General features: G+C 43.0%; 1 protein-coding gene across 1 annotated transcript in view; it reads left to right on the top strand.

The window, feature by feature from the left end:
* The window catches only part of KIT (KIT proto-oncogene, receptor tyrosine kinase), a 93,546-nt gene that overhangs the window by 23,678 nt on the left and 55,806 nt on the right, over positions 1-14,062 (top strand). The gene's annotated exons all lie outside the window — the stretch shown is intronic.

Raw genomic sequence — 14,062 nt, 5'->3', positions numbered from 1 at the left:
CAATAGGGTATTCAATTGTCACCTAAACACTACCTGAAGTACCTTTATGGGGTAGTTGAATGGTAACTGCTCTGCTTCAACTGTCAAGCCAGTTGTTGAGGCCACTGAAGTGTCATGAGACCAGCAAGAGGTGGGAGGAGCTTATCTGGGACCCTGCATAGCCCTTAGCTAGACTTACTAATATCTTAGGGCGTTTAGGTTAATTCCCCCCCGGAGATTCCTGGACTGTAATGGAAACAGGACCCTTTCTGGAATGGAGCCAAGGATTTATTAGATCAGTGGTCACCATCCTTTTCTTTAATATGAACCACTTCTGAGTAATGAAATATATCTCAAGCTACCGCCCCCCCCCCAGTATGTTACTAAGCTTGGTTTTGTCTAGAAAAAGAACATAGACCAGGAAGAGCACATAATGATACATAAATGAAGCTCTCAGCCAAGCAGCACAAAGAAAATTCCTATTAATTGAAAGCTTTAAAAGAACAACAGGGCAGAGCAGATCTTTTCTCAGTCTTTTCCTGGGTCTTCTAGGCCAGGGGTGGGGAACCTTGTCCCCGCCAAAGGCCATTTGCAAATTTATCACATCATTTGGGGGGCATACCAGGTATAGATCTCCTGGCGGTGGGGGGGGGAGAGGCTAGGGTTGCCAGGTCTCCAGCCACCACCTGGAGGTTGGCAACCCTAGGAGAGGCTATGCAGAGGCCTCCCCCCCATGCCATACATACACACACACTCACCCACACACCGGGGATTGGGGGAAGCCTTGCTGGCTTCCCCCCTTCCACACACACACACACACACACACTCTCCAGGTGGCACCTTCCCAGCTTCCCCCACACACACACACGCACAGACAGCCTTGCCAGTTTCCACCTCACTCACACGCACGTGCCGGCTTCCCCCCCTCCACACAGACAATCTCGGGGGAAGCCTTGCTGGCTTCCCCCTCACACACACTCATGCGCTCACCGACCATGCGGTGGCAATGGCGGCGGCTTCCGCAGGAGAGTCTGTGGGCTGCGCTAGATGACGTCACGGGCCTTAAAACGGCTTGCAGGCTGAAGGTTCCCCACCCCTGTTCTAGGTGATAAATTGCAAGTACTGGACATATTTTGGAAATAGCAAGTAAATTAAGGGCCCAGTGTGGCCTAGGATCATCCCAGGGAAGTTTCTACCTTGCATGTTGTAAGTTCTTTGTTGTGCCAAAAGGTCGGTGATAACAAACTTCCCCATGTTACACTGGATATTTGCAGGCCTGGCAAGGGGCCAGTGATTTCATTTATTCTCTATCGTGCTGCAAGCCTTGGGGTGTGCAAAAGAAAAAGAGGCAGTTTGTGTATTTGGGCAGAGTACAGTGGAGTTATCAATTTTCCATTGGACCTTTGGGGAGGGAAACCAAGCATTTCTCCTTATCTTTAATTGGGACCATTGTATTAATTTGGATTGACCTCTTCCAGAAGTTGGGTAGTTTGGGGACTCTGTAACAAGTACAAGCTTGGAAAATGTCCTTTGCACCCACTATCTAGCAGTTCTTTTGTATCACGGCTGCAAGCCGAGGCATATCTGGAGAAGTTTTTCATAGGGATGTTCCAGATTTACTTTAGTTGAAGCCCACAAAACTGTACTGTCCACAGAGTTGTGCAAAGTACTGAGTTACAGTTTGCAGGTGAGGTTGAGAAGGAGACATGAATTGCATGTCCGTTCCCCAAAGTAACGACTTGCCAGTTTCTGAAACTAAAAGAATAGTAGTGCCTTTTGACTGTGTCACAGGAACAAATCAAATGGACACTTGCTACAAAGATGTCCTCAGTGGCTAGCTCAAAGAGCATTTAAATTCGTTATATTTTAAACAGTTCAACTTCAGAAACAGGCTGGATTCTGATCTCCATGATTCCAAAGCAAATCCACGGCCAGAGCTTTGAAACAAAACTGGTTTCTGTGTATTTGTGCTCACAGCATATGGATTGATGTCAAGTCCACCATTTTTTTAGTTACATAAGAGACAGAACTGTTTCCAGACAGATGATAGTTCCCCCCCACCCAAGTAGCTAGATCTGTGAGTCCAATGGTTACTACAGTCATGATTCATACCTATTCTCTCCAGGATCAGAGGAGCATGTCTATTCTATTGGGTGCTGTGGAACACAGGCAGGATGGTGCTGCTGCACTTGCTTGTTGGTAGCTTCCTGGTTGGCCACTGTGTGAACAGACTGCTGGACTTGATGGGCCTTGGTCTGATCCGGCATGGCCTTTCTCACGTTCAGACTACAGAGAATTTAGTGTTGCTAGACGAGACTGGTATTTTGTTTAAAAATGATAAGTTTGTTTACAAAAGAAATCATAGCGGAATTGACTAATAAATATGGGTCAAATTATCATTATGCTACTCAGTCCCAAAACGTATAAGTCAAGTGTGTTCGACTTGGTGACCCACTAAACTGAATGAAGTCTACCAGCCATGTGTTGGATGTCCTCTCCCCACTCTTTTTGTGGTCTCAGTCAGGCTGCGAGAACAGGTATGTGAGCAGAAACCCCCTTTCAGGCCAGCCATTATCGACTCCAGAGCATTAGCATTCTTTTGTCCTCAGTTTAGTGGCACAGATTATTTTAATCTGCATGTTTTATTCATTGTTGCATTTTTCTTGAAATAAGATATTAAGAGGGGAGAAAACTCCAGATAACAAAACAGCAACAGTAGAATAAATTATGCCGTTATTGCTGTCCCCCCCCCTTTCTGTAGCCTTTATTTAGGTGACTATCAGGATATATTTAATGAAATTTCAGTCTCTTGATTGAATTGCTTCCAGACTTTGAAATAATTAGCATTCATATTACCAAGAAAGCGACATTTTTTTATTCAGTTTGGTATTTTCTAAACTGATTCAGATCGGAGTGTTAGAGAAGAACTCTATGTGTGTTCCTTGTGCATCTTTTAGCAGGGCTGCTTTCTTACAGAAATATAGAAAACATCAGCTCACATCCTCAATGCATGTTATGTAAGATATTTCTTTAAAATGAAAGCTGGGTAACAACAACAGAAAAGTTACTGTACTTCCAAACATGAGTTGTGGAAGAGTTAGGGAGGGGATTCTAAGCCATTAAGCAAATTGTCCAGTAAAAGTTATTTTGAATGGAGGAAATAAAACTTCCAACCTGTTAGAATAATGAATTTTCCATTACTGTGTGTTTTGATCCATTTTAATTGTTCTGATTTAATTATTTCATATCTAGTATATTTAAATGTATAATGGTTGCAAAAAATTTTAACTGTGGGGAATAATTAGATGATTAGCAGCTTGTTAAAGCAGAAGAAGAATATGTACATCCTAGAAAGCAGCATTAGGTTAGTACATTTATTCAAAGTCTACTTAACAGATATTTTCAGTAAGCATTATTTACTTGAGTAAAATTGGACGGGTGCGGTCCTCCCAAAGTTAAGTGCTTGTAAAGGCCAGAGTACTAGTTAGGGGTTGGGGATCAATGTCCGAACTTGATTGCCAGTGACACATCCTTACACTTAAGAATCTTGTCTAGTTCCTTCATGGCTGCCCTTCCATTCTCAATCTCCTGATTTCTTGGTTGCAGTCTAGCTTTTGGTTGATGATGGAGCCACGAAATAGAAAGTCTTTACCAATATCAGTTTCTTCATCGTCAACCTTAAAACTGTGTAATTCCCCTGTAGTCATTACTTTTGTCTTCTTGATGTTCAGCTGTAATCCTGCTTTGGCACTTTCTGGTTTAACCAGGAAGGAGCATAGGGGGCCGCTATGGGCCATTGCGTGTTGCATTCAACACTTCTCATTTTATGGGAATGTGCTAAAGAACTGTGCAGCCCTAGCCTTCACATGTAGTCTTTTTTTAAGCTAGAGAGTTATATATTATCAAGGCTGTGTGGTACATGAAGTTTTAAACAGCTGCATTTGATGTCTTGTGTCAGTTTCACTGAATACCGAATTAAAGTATAATGCTCCTGTCGCTGTGGAGGTGTGTCTTAACTACAACTTAGAGATAATTGCTGATTGGCTGATGAATAATTGTTGGTGTATTCTACTGGGCCATTGAAGTTCATACAGAATTTTCATAACATTTTACATTACATCCAATGCAGTTATTTTCATGAGAGACGTGTCATTCATTTTCACTGCAGGCTGAATGTGGATTTTGGACCCCTGCTTCCTGGCTTCTTTCTTGCTCTTGCTTCTCCCTGTTGCAGCCATATGGGCCTTATTCAGATGTTACAGTTTTTAAGAACATCTCTGCCAGCATAATATCTAGACTGAGCTTCTGTTTTCCTTCCTTTTTTGGGAAGTATTTAAGCTTGGCCATGGCCAGAGGGGAGGGGAGGTGGCATGGTATAGCCCGATCTTGACAAATCTCGGAAGCTAACCAGGGTCAGTCCTTGAGTGGGAGACCACCAAGGAAGCATCTGCAGAAGAAGGCAAAGGCAAACCGCCTCTGCTTGCAACTTGCCTTGAAAGCTCCTTCCTGGGGTTGCCATGAATTGGTTGTGATTTGACAGCACTTTACAAATGCGCATGGACAGAGGCATGAGCCTTTTGGCCAGAGCCAAAAAGCAAGAGCCAAAGTGCTCTTGGCCCTTGGATCTTAGCCCATAGCACCCAATAGCCCATAGCACCCAACCTGTGGGCTTAAGGGAGCTGGTACAACGGTCCCAGGGCGAGCCCAGAATGTAGTTTATTGTCCCTTTTCTGTTTGTTGATTTGAAGTGTATTTTTCAAAGCTCCCCATGGAGGAGAAAAGCAGGGTGAAAAAAATTCCTAAATAGATAATCCAATATTAAATCATCATGCACATGGAACCTAGCATGCTGCCATTCCCATACAGATCCGTTAGTCCTCCCTTTTACCTGCATATGTGGAGAGTGATGAAAGAATCCTGGTTCGAAACTGTGGTTACCTGAGACACACAAAGGCAGGTGCACATGATAACCAAAGTTAGCTCTTTCCCACCCCCATAAACTGAGATTCTAAACCAGTTTTATCCAGGCTTAGAACCCTGCTTTTGGAGGTGGGGGAATTAATGCCAGTTAGCTGGTGTCAGTCCTGCCAGTTAACTCAGTGTTCCTGCATTTGTACATGATGGCTAGCTGAAATTAGTTTCTAATCATTATTTCTCCATCCCAGGAACAAACAGGGTTTGTGCACATGTCTTAGTGATGTCTTAAAGCAGCCCTGGTGTCATTCCTGCTACTTGGCTATATCTCAGTTCTCAAGGCCTCTTTTTCCTGCCTGTTCCACCACTGCGCCTTCATGGTTGTGTGTAAAACCTCCATTGGCCACATCGATAAACCATGCCCTAGGTTAATGTTTTATTAATACTTTTGTTTATTTTTTCAAATTTGAGCCGTCAAGGAAGAACCTCCGCTTTTTGCCTTTGCATGTTGGCTTGTTGCTTTTCAGAATTTTGAAGATAAAGAGATTAATGCTTAGAGAGAGAGAGAGAGAGAGAGAGATTATCATTATCACATTAACTTCACAGATGGTGTGAGTGTCCCGTTTGGTAAACAGCGGAGCCTTTGTTAATCCTGTCCCTTTATCTTCCTCCTGCTTTAGAGCTTCCAAGAAACTATTATTGATCTGCGGAGTGTTAGGATGGTTTGCTCAGGAACCACAATGGCGAAGGATAATTGACCTGTTTTAATCAACCTTGCTAGCCTGTGATGTCAGTTGTGTTTAATTGTGGCAACAAAGTTACTTTGTTTTCAGTGAAGAAAGGAAGCTTCCTTGTGAAAACCTTTCCAGGTATATGCCACAGTAAACAGTGAATAGATATTGTGGTCGTTCTTTCCCTTGTCCTCTGATACCGAGAACTGTGCTGAGAGTGTAAAAGGGAACATCAGGTACCCGATGTTTCAAAAGCACCTTCTTGGGTGTAATGATAAATGCAGGTGATAACTACCTCTGATAACATTATCCTTGGCTAGTCATGTGTAAAGACACAACAAAATGTAGCACAGGTGGGTTTCTAATGCAAAGCAAAGATGCCAGTATTAAGTTGCAGGACTCATAAATACTGTTGAATGACACCAGTGCAATTGAATGCTACTGGTGCCGCTGAGCCACGAAACATCTGTATTATTTATTTGTTTGTTTGTTTGTTTATTATTTCCATTTACCCCGTTCTTCCCGGCCAAAGCCAGGCTCAGAGCGGCTTACAGAATATAAAAGTCATATTAATCAATCAAAGCATTAAAACCCCCACTGTCTTCCTTCCTTTGGAACATCTTAGCCGAGAATCCAGAATCCCAACTCCCTCGGAGAATAAAGACAGATAAACAGAATGATTATCATTATTAGATTAATAATAATAATAACAATTTAGAACCTCTAGAAAAAGTTTTGGATAAGAAAGAAGTTAATATTACCTTTATAGAATATTTACAAATGAAAAAGTATTGGAATAATTTAAAAGAAAAAGAATTAACTAAAATTAGAGAAAAATCTGAGTTTGAGAAATTAATGCTTCAAGATAAAGTTTCAACTTCAAAAATGTACGCAATTTTAGTAAAAGAAAATTTAAATTAAACATTAGGCTATAGGGACAAATGGAACATTTACTTAGTTAAACCATTGAGTGATCAAGAATGGGAATATATTTTTTCAAAGGGATTGGATTTCTCAATTAGCTTGCAAATAAGAGAAAATCTAATTAAGATGGTATATATGTGGCATTTAACTCCAATTAGAATAAGTAAAATCTACAAATCAATGAACGATAGTCGCTGGTACTGCGATAAAAAAACAAGCAGACTTCATTCATATGTGGTGGAAGTGTGAGAGAGCTATAACGTTCTGGACTGAAATAGTGAAATATCTGTCTGTTGGAATGGAGATTGATATCCCATGTAAACCTGAGATACTTTTGTTAAATTTAGCCCCTAACCTAACTAAAGATAAATGATGCCTATGGGGTTAAACATGATAACTGCTGCTAAAATGACTTTTGCCAGACATTGGAAACAAAAAACGACTCCAAAGATAGAGGAATGGTTGGTTAAAGTAGAAGAAATATATGTATTAATTAAGTTAACAACACATCAGAAAAATGGTGATACAATGAACCTAGACGAGCTATGGTTACGAACTGTAAATAAAATGGAAAATCTTATAATCAAGGAAGGGAAAGGACAACATTCCACAATGACAGTCTAGCTATTTTATAGAGGACTAAACGAAGAGCATTACACTCCATTGATAAAAATCTGTTGGTGGTCCCCGTCCCGAGAGATGTGCAGCTGTCCTCGACCAGGGCCAGGGCCTTTTTGGTCCTGCCCAGGCCCCCTCAAAACCTGGAACCCACCCTGATGGGATAGATCCACCATATTTTTTCCTCTATTGGCCATTGAAAATGTGGGGAGGGAATTCGTATCTGAAAATATTCAGTAAACTAGCCGTGCAAGGAAGCCCACAGAAGTTCTTAGACCACAAAAATAATTGTTACTAGCTGTTTTGGTGTAGTGGTTAAGAGTGGCAGACTCTAATCTGGAGAACCAAGTTTGATTCTCCACTCCTCCACATGAAGCCTGTTGGATGACATTGGGCTGGTCACAGTTCTCTTCGAACTCTCTCAGCCCCACCTACCTCACAAGGTGCCATGGGGAGAGGAAGGGATTGTGTGTGCCCCCCATGTGTCTAGTTAAAAGATGCGATCTGGGAGTTCCATGCTCAGAACTTATAGCCAAGGCACAGGTGGGCCTAATTTGCATCAGGGCTACAGAGTGTGGGGAGGAGGGTTAGGCTTTCCTCCCTGTGGGAAATGTCCTGGGGAGTTGTTGTGTGCTCTGTTGGGGAAACTGATGAGTAGCGTGTAAGTTTCTCCAATTGGGCAAATAGCAGTTCCTGGAGTATGTCTGATTGGGCGAAAACGCACGGTTGCTTTATCCTCCTTTAATCCCTGTTTTAGCCAGGATCGAACGCACATTAGGCAAAACGCATGCGTTCGATCCTGGCTTAAACAAGGATTAAAGGAAGCTAAAGCAACCATGCGTTTTCGCCCATTGTCAGAAACTGTGGTGGACACATGAGGGATAGGAAGACTTTATAACTCATGAATTAGCCTACACAATTGGCACGACTGGCTAAGTTCTCGGTGTGCTTTCTGACATATGTCTATCTTTCAGACTTCATGACTTTCACTACATAAACAGGTAATTCAGCTGGTTGCTTTATAGTTCTTCAGTGTTCTTTGTCAGTTTTCCCTTTTTGGAGAGTATAAATGGACACATGTCTAGTTGCAAACACCCTGTGACTTAGTTAGGGGACATGCTTGTATACTGAGTACTCTGCATGGTGTGTTAAACAAGAAGATCCATTGTAAGTAGAATGGTAACCTTTGAATGTATGAGTTAGCAATTACATGGGTGTGCAGAATGAAGAAGGCTATTGTTCCCTGTAGATGTCAAAGCAGTAAATTCAAGATATGTATGTGTTGAACCATAAGTAGACTTAATCGTTTTTTATAGCATGCATGCTTGCTGGAAAGTAGCTCGGAAATGGCCTAGAACCCCTGCAAACAAATATTAAACTTCCTCTAAAGAATGGGAGAATGTAATAAACACATTTTGGAGGGGCTTTGGCTCTGTATGAAAGCCCTTGGTTTGTCTGCAATAAGTTCCAGGTTCCATAATTGGAATCCCCAGTTGAAGAATCTCAGGTAACAGATATTGAGGAAGACCTTTCTTTGCTTGAGAACCTAGAGCAAGGGTCCTCAACCTTTCTCACTCTGAGGAGGAGGGCATCTTGAATCTGGGTTATTTCTACCAGCTGTTCAGGAAGGCAGAGCTAAGTAGTCATTTACTGTCTCCTGTGTGGGAAACCCTAGAGCTCAGTTTGTTTCCTGCCTAGATAGGGAGCACATGAAGAAAGCTTCTCCTGAGCAGTTATACTCTTTTCTTCACCAGCTATTAAAAAACTTTACTTCTAACCTTCACTTCTGCTTCAGGTTTAGAAGTCTCCTCTCGCTCCCACTTCTGCTCCTTGAAGCTCTTTTACTTTTGTGTGCTTTTGCGCCTTCTCTCTTACCTCCTTCCCCCTTCCTGGAGGACCTTGAAGCTCAGGAGAAACTCTGCGGAGATGGATTCCTCTTGGAAGAGGATGCAGGCCTAATGCTGCTGTCTTCCACGGCTAGAGGGGAGCATGCGAAGGGCAGAGAGGAGAGAGATGTAGGAAAAAGCAGTGTTGCTAAAACGAAAGCGCCAAACTGCACAGCCCAAAAATGGCATGAAAAGGGTCCCATGAGGATTATCAGCTCCAACGGCCACCAGATCAGCATCGAGTATCCTCTGGCCCTGCAGACTGTGGTTCCCATCTCTGATGGAATTATCCCTACAAGCGCCATAGCATATTCCAGTGAGCCAAAATCTGCTCCAGCAGCGCCCAGTGTGGCATCGGGATCCAGATTGGCTTCGTCTAACCACATGGCTGTTAAAAGGGAAAGGCTCCTCGAACTAGGTTACTCATCAGAGGTAACAGTAACCATCATGGCTTCCAGGAAAATGTCCACCAGACATATATACAATTTTACCTGGAAAGCCTTCACAAGATGGTGCCAGCATATGCATGTCAACCGACTAAACCTGGGATTGGGACAGTTACAGCCCATTCCTAAGGAGGGGAGGTTAACGAGTGCCCGAGGATGGCACCACCTCCAGAGTGGCTTGCTGCCAAGTACACCAAGACGAATAAGTAATTTTTAGGAAAACCGCATAGAACTCTCCGTATAGTTCCATATAGTTACACCTTTTGGTAGGCGTAACTCGGCTGCTGCAAAAAGATGTGTTCCCAGGCTGAAAGGGCTTAGGGAACATTCCCTTTGACGCTGGCATGAGCCCCAGCCCCGGGAAAACACTGCTGGTGAGGCTGTGCTTCCTCCCAAGCATGGTGGTGCCACATGGCTCCCCGAAGCTTGTGTTAGTGCCGCTTTAGCCGGTGCAAGTGGCACTAACGCCAGTGCAGAGGTCATGCCAGCTCCTGCTTTCACACACCCCCTGTTAGTATTGGGCTGTACCTGTCTTTCCTACAGGATGGAGTCTGTCAACAACTGAAGGCATCTACTCTGTATCACCAGGTAGCGGCTCCCCAGATAGCAGGAGTCTCCCTAACTAGGCACCACCACTTTGTTCAATTCCTCAAAGGGGTGGTTCAGACCAGCCCCCCCCCCCCCGTGATTCACAGATTTCCTTCATGGAGATTACATGTAGTGCTATCAGCTCTTACCACAGCACCATTGCAGCCCTTGAGGGAAGAGCCTCTCAAATGGGTTCACATGAAGACCTTGTTCTTAACTGCAGTGACTTCTGCTAGAAGGTTTTCAGAAATCGGAGTCTTAATAGCCAGGAAAGGACTATGCATTTTTACAAGGCCAAGTGGTGCTCTGGCTGGATCCCACCTTCATTCCAAAGGTTTGTTCCCCTCTTTCATAGAAGTCAAGAGATTCACTTACCATTATTTTGTCCACGGCCCAATCGTGCCAAAGAAAAGGTTTGGCAAACATTGGATTTGCGGAGGGCCCTCAGGATATACATTTGTTACATTAAATAAGAAAAAAATGGACTGTTTATTCATTTCCTTAATGGCGCAGATTAAGGGATGGAAGATGTCCAGGTGAGCAATCAGCTACAACATCAGACAATGTATTTGCCAGGGCTACAAGGCCAGCAACGTTCTGATTCCACCAGGCATCACAGCGCACTCAGTACAAAGAACAGCTACCAATGAAGCATTTGACCATCAAGCCTCAGTGGAAGAAATATGTAAGGCAGCCACATGTTCCTACATATCGACCTTTGTCAGGTACTACAAGCACAACTCCTTCTCCTTAGCTAATGCTGTCTTTGGACGCAGGGTGCTTCAACAGGTGGTGTATGATGAATAATGCCCACCCAGGCTGAGGGCCACTGCTATTGGGAGTCCCAGATTCAAGATGCCCTCCTCCTCAGAGCAAGAATGGAAACTTGGATACTCACCGTGAGGGTTTCTTCTGTTCTGAGGAAAGGAGGGCATCTTACACATGCACCCCGAAAAAAAGAAAAGAGAATAAGAGAGAGAAGGAATACAGCTTCAAGCAGTTGCAGGACAGGGAAAATGGCGAAGTGTTATCAACCAATAATAATAATTGTCTCAGGCTACCAGGCATAAAGGAAGACAGGTGACATGCCTAACCTTAACCCAAGATCAGTTCCTTCTTCCCTGTCATCCAAAACCTTTCTACGTTATAACAGTGTTTCCACCTGTTCTCGTTATTGTTCTTGTTGATGTTCTGTGTTTGTTATATTCTTCCTGTCATTGATCTAGCTTGGGAAGTACTCAAACTGAGCTCTAGGGTTTCCTCCGTGGGAGACAGGAAATGACTAGTTAGCCCTGCCTCCCTGAGCAGCTGGGAGGGAATAACCCAGATTCAAGATGCTCTCCTTACCCCAGAGCAGAAGAAACCTTCACAGCGAGTATCCAAGGTTCTCTTTTGAGCTTGTGGACACCTTTGGAATTCTGACATAGGGTGGTTGATGTAACCACATAATGGCTTATGCAGGAGACAGAGCCCCCCACAAAATGTTAGGGAATGGGGTTGCATAATGCTAATGGCAAGTCTTGATAATTTCAGGCAGAAGCTCTGTTTAATAGGACACTTTTCAATCTGTTCAGCCATTCAGATCTCCAGTGGCCAGTCAGAAGCCCTGGTGGTTGCTTGGTGGGTGCCAGGAAAGGTATGAGCAGGCACCATGGTGCTCATGGTTGCTACACTTGGGGACCCCTCACATGGAGTGTCCTTATCAGCAAGAATAGGCCCTACTGAGCTAGATGAATCAGTCTTCTCAAGCAGCTTCATGTGTGCAGTGTGAATAGACAAGAGTTATAAGTAATCACATTTGAATCCTCCAAGGAGTTCAAGGTGTTCATGAGCTTGAGGTGCGTTTTTTTTAATGACTCATGATGACTTTGTCAGGTGGGTTAAATTGAGAACAGACCCAAGGTTACCAGGCTTCATACCTTGCTGAAGTTGCTTAGGGAAGTAACATATAAGATGGGTTTCTTTAAAGGGGATAATTATGAGTTGGATCCAGCATAGACTTTTTGGTCATCCCTTTTAGTCTCCCTTTTTCAACAGCAGAAAATCTGGTTGGATCCAACTAACTGTGGCCAGATTCACCCTGTGATCTGGCATTACTTCTTCCATATGGCTGCTTTACGTGAGATAATTTTATGCGTGCATTCAGGAATGCAATGAATGGGTGGTTCTGCAAGGGGATGGGATTCGAATCTAGGTCTCTGTATACGAGTCCTGCACACTTGCAGCTTATCGATTTGGCTGGCTCTCTACAGTTTAGCTTGATTTGACTCTCTGGAGAAACTTCCCTCTTTGCCTCATCCTGTTACACTTTTGATTTGTCAGTAACTGGAATGTTTACCTGACATAATCTTAATGCAGTTTTGTGTTTCTAAGAGCCACTGACGTAGGGAGATAACTAAATTTGAGACTGCGTAATAATCTATGCAAACTTTGTTTGTAGACTGAGCTGGGTGAGATTGCCTCTAATAGCAAGAGAAATAGCAATTTTGAAAAGAAATAATTAATTGACATATTATTACCATCTCCATCAGATTAGCACATTTTAAGCCAAGTCTGGTTGCCCTTGCATAATTTTTCATTTCTGTCGGAGTGGTAATTGGTATAAACACAGTATGAGATAATGAGGTTGTGATTCATGCAACTGAAGCGTGGACAGTAAATGAACCTGGCTTGTGAGACCTTACTGTCAGACTATATATGCAAAGCAAACCATAATATTTAAGTTGTTATGGCTTAAAATCACTTTCCAGAATGCAGTCAGCATTCTGTATGTGCAACTTATGTATGCGTGACTTAAATGTGGTAAAACCCAGTAGGCACTTGAAATCCAAAGATGAGACAGCTAATTTTGATTTCAGTGAGACTTGGGCATGACTAACTTTTTCTGGATTAAGGCCACCATGCTGATCTTTAATATCAGACTTATGTAGAATTAGTCAGGTCTACCATCAGATTCTAATGGGCTAGGGTTGCCAACAACTTGGTGGGAAAAAATGTGTCCCTTTAACAGAGGCTTAATGTATAGAAGTGGGCAGGCGACGCTTTTCATATCATGGAGGTAAACAACATCACCTGGAAAATAACATCCCATCAAGTCTCTGTTAAAGGGGTAGGGCCTTTTTTTTCTCTGGGCTATTGGCAGGCCTAAAATGGCTCCATAATAGTCGTGTGTGTGTGTGTGTGTGTGTGTGTGTGTATTTGTGTGCACACAGAGCTCAGAGGGACTGTGACATGACTGGAGTAATAATTGTAATAATAATAAAAATTCCTGGAGGGTTGAATTTAGAAGATGGTGCTAGGGGGCTGCTGCTCAGCCCCTTGGTGCATGCCCTGGTTACATCTGGAGCGGGTCATAGGGAACATATCACTCTCGTTGTGGCTCATCTACATCAGCTTCCCATCTGTTTCCAGGCACGATTCAAGGTGCTGTTGATCTTTAAAGCCATATATGGCTTGGGACCAGCATACCTGAAGGACCACATATTTCCTTATGAACCTACTTATCCACTGAGGTCATCTTCTAAAGCCCTGCTCTGGGTGCTTCCGCCTTCTGAGATAAGTTGGGACCTTCTCGGTCATAGTACCAAAACCCTGGAACTTTCTCACCAGGGAGACTCATCTGTCCCCTTCTGTTGCCATCTTCAACCAGTGGGTGAAGATTTGTTTTGTTTTGTCTGGCATTTGCTCAGTGATCCCTCCTCCTTGCCCTGTGTTTTAATTGTTGTTTTTATGGTTTTTTGTGTGCACTTTAGCTATGGTTTTAATAGTTTTAATTATGTGTTTTTGTTTGGCTTTACTAGTTTTTAAGATATGTTTTTATTATGCGTGCTTTTAATCTGTTAGCTGCCTTGGTGGCCCAGATGAGAGCAGAAAGGCAGGGTATACATTTTGTAAATAAATAATAAATTCAAATAACAAACTAGCCAAGAAAATTTAGTTAGCAGCCAGGGAATTAGGAAACTAGTAAAAGGACCCA

This window comes from Euleptes europaea, chromosome 9 (assembly GCF_029931775.1).
Source record: "Euleptes europaea isolate rEulEur1 chromosome 9, rEulEur1.hap1, whole genome shotgun sequence".
NCBI classification, from domain to species: domain Eukaryota; kingdom Metazoa; phylum Chordata; class Lepidosauria; order Squamata; family Sphaerodactylidae; genus Euleptes; species Euleptes europaea.
This window is presented reverse-complemented; position numbering and strand designations above follow the sequence as displayed.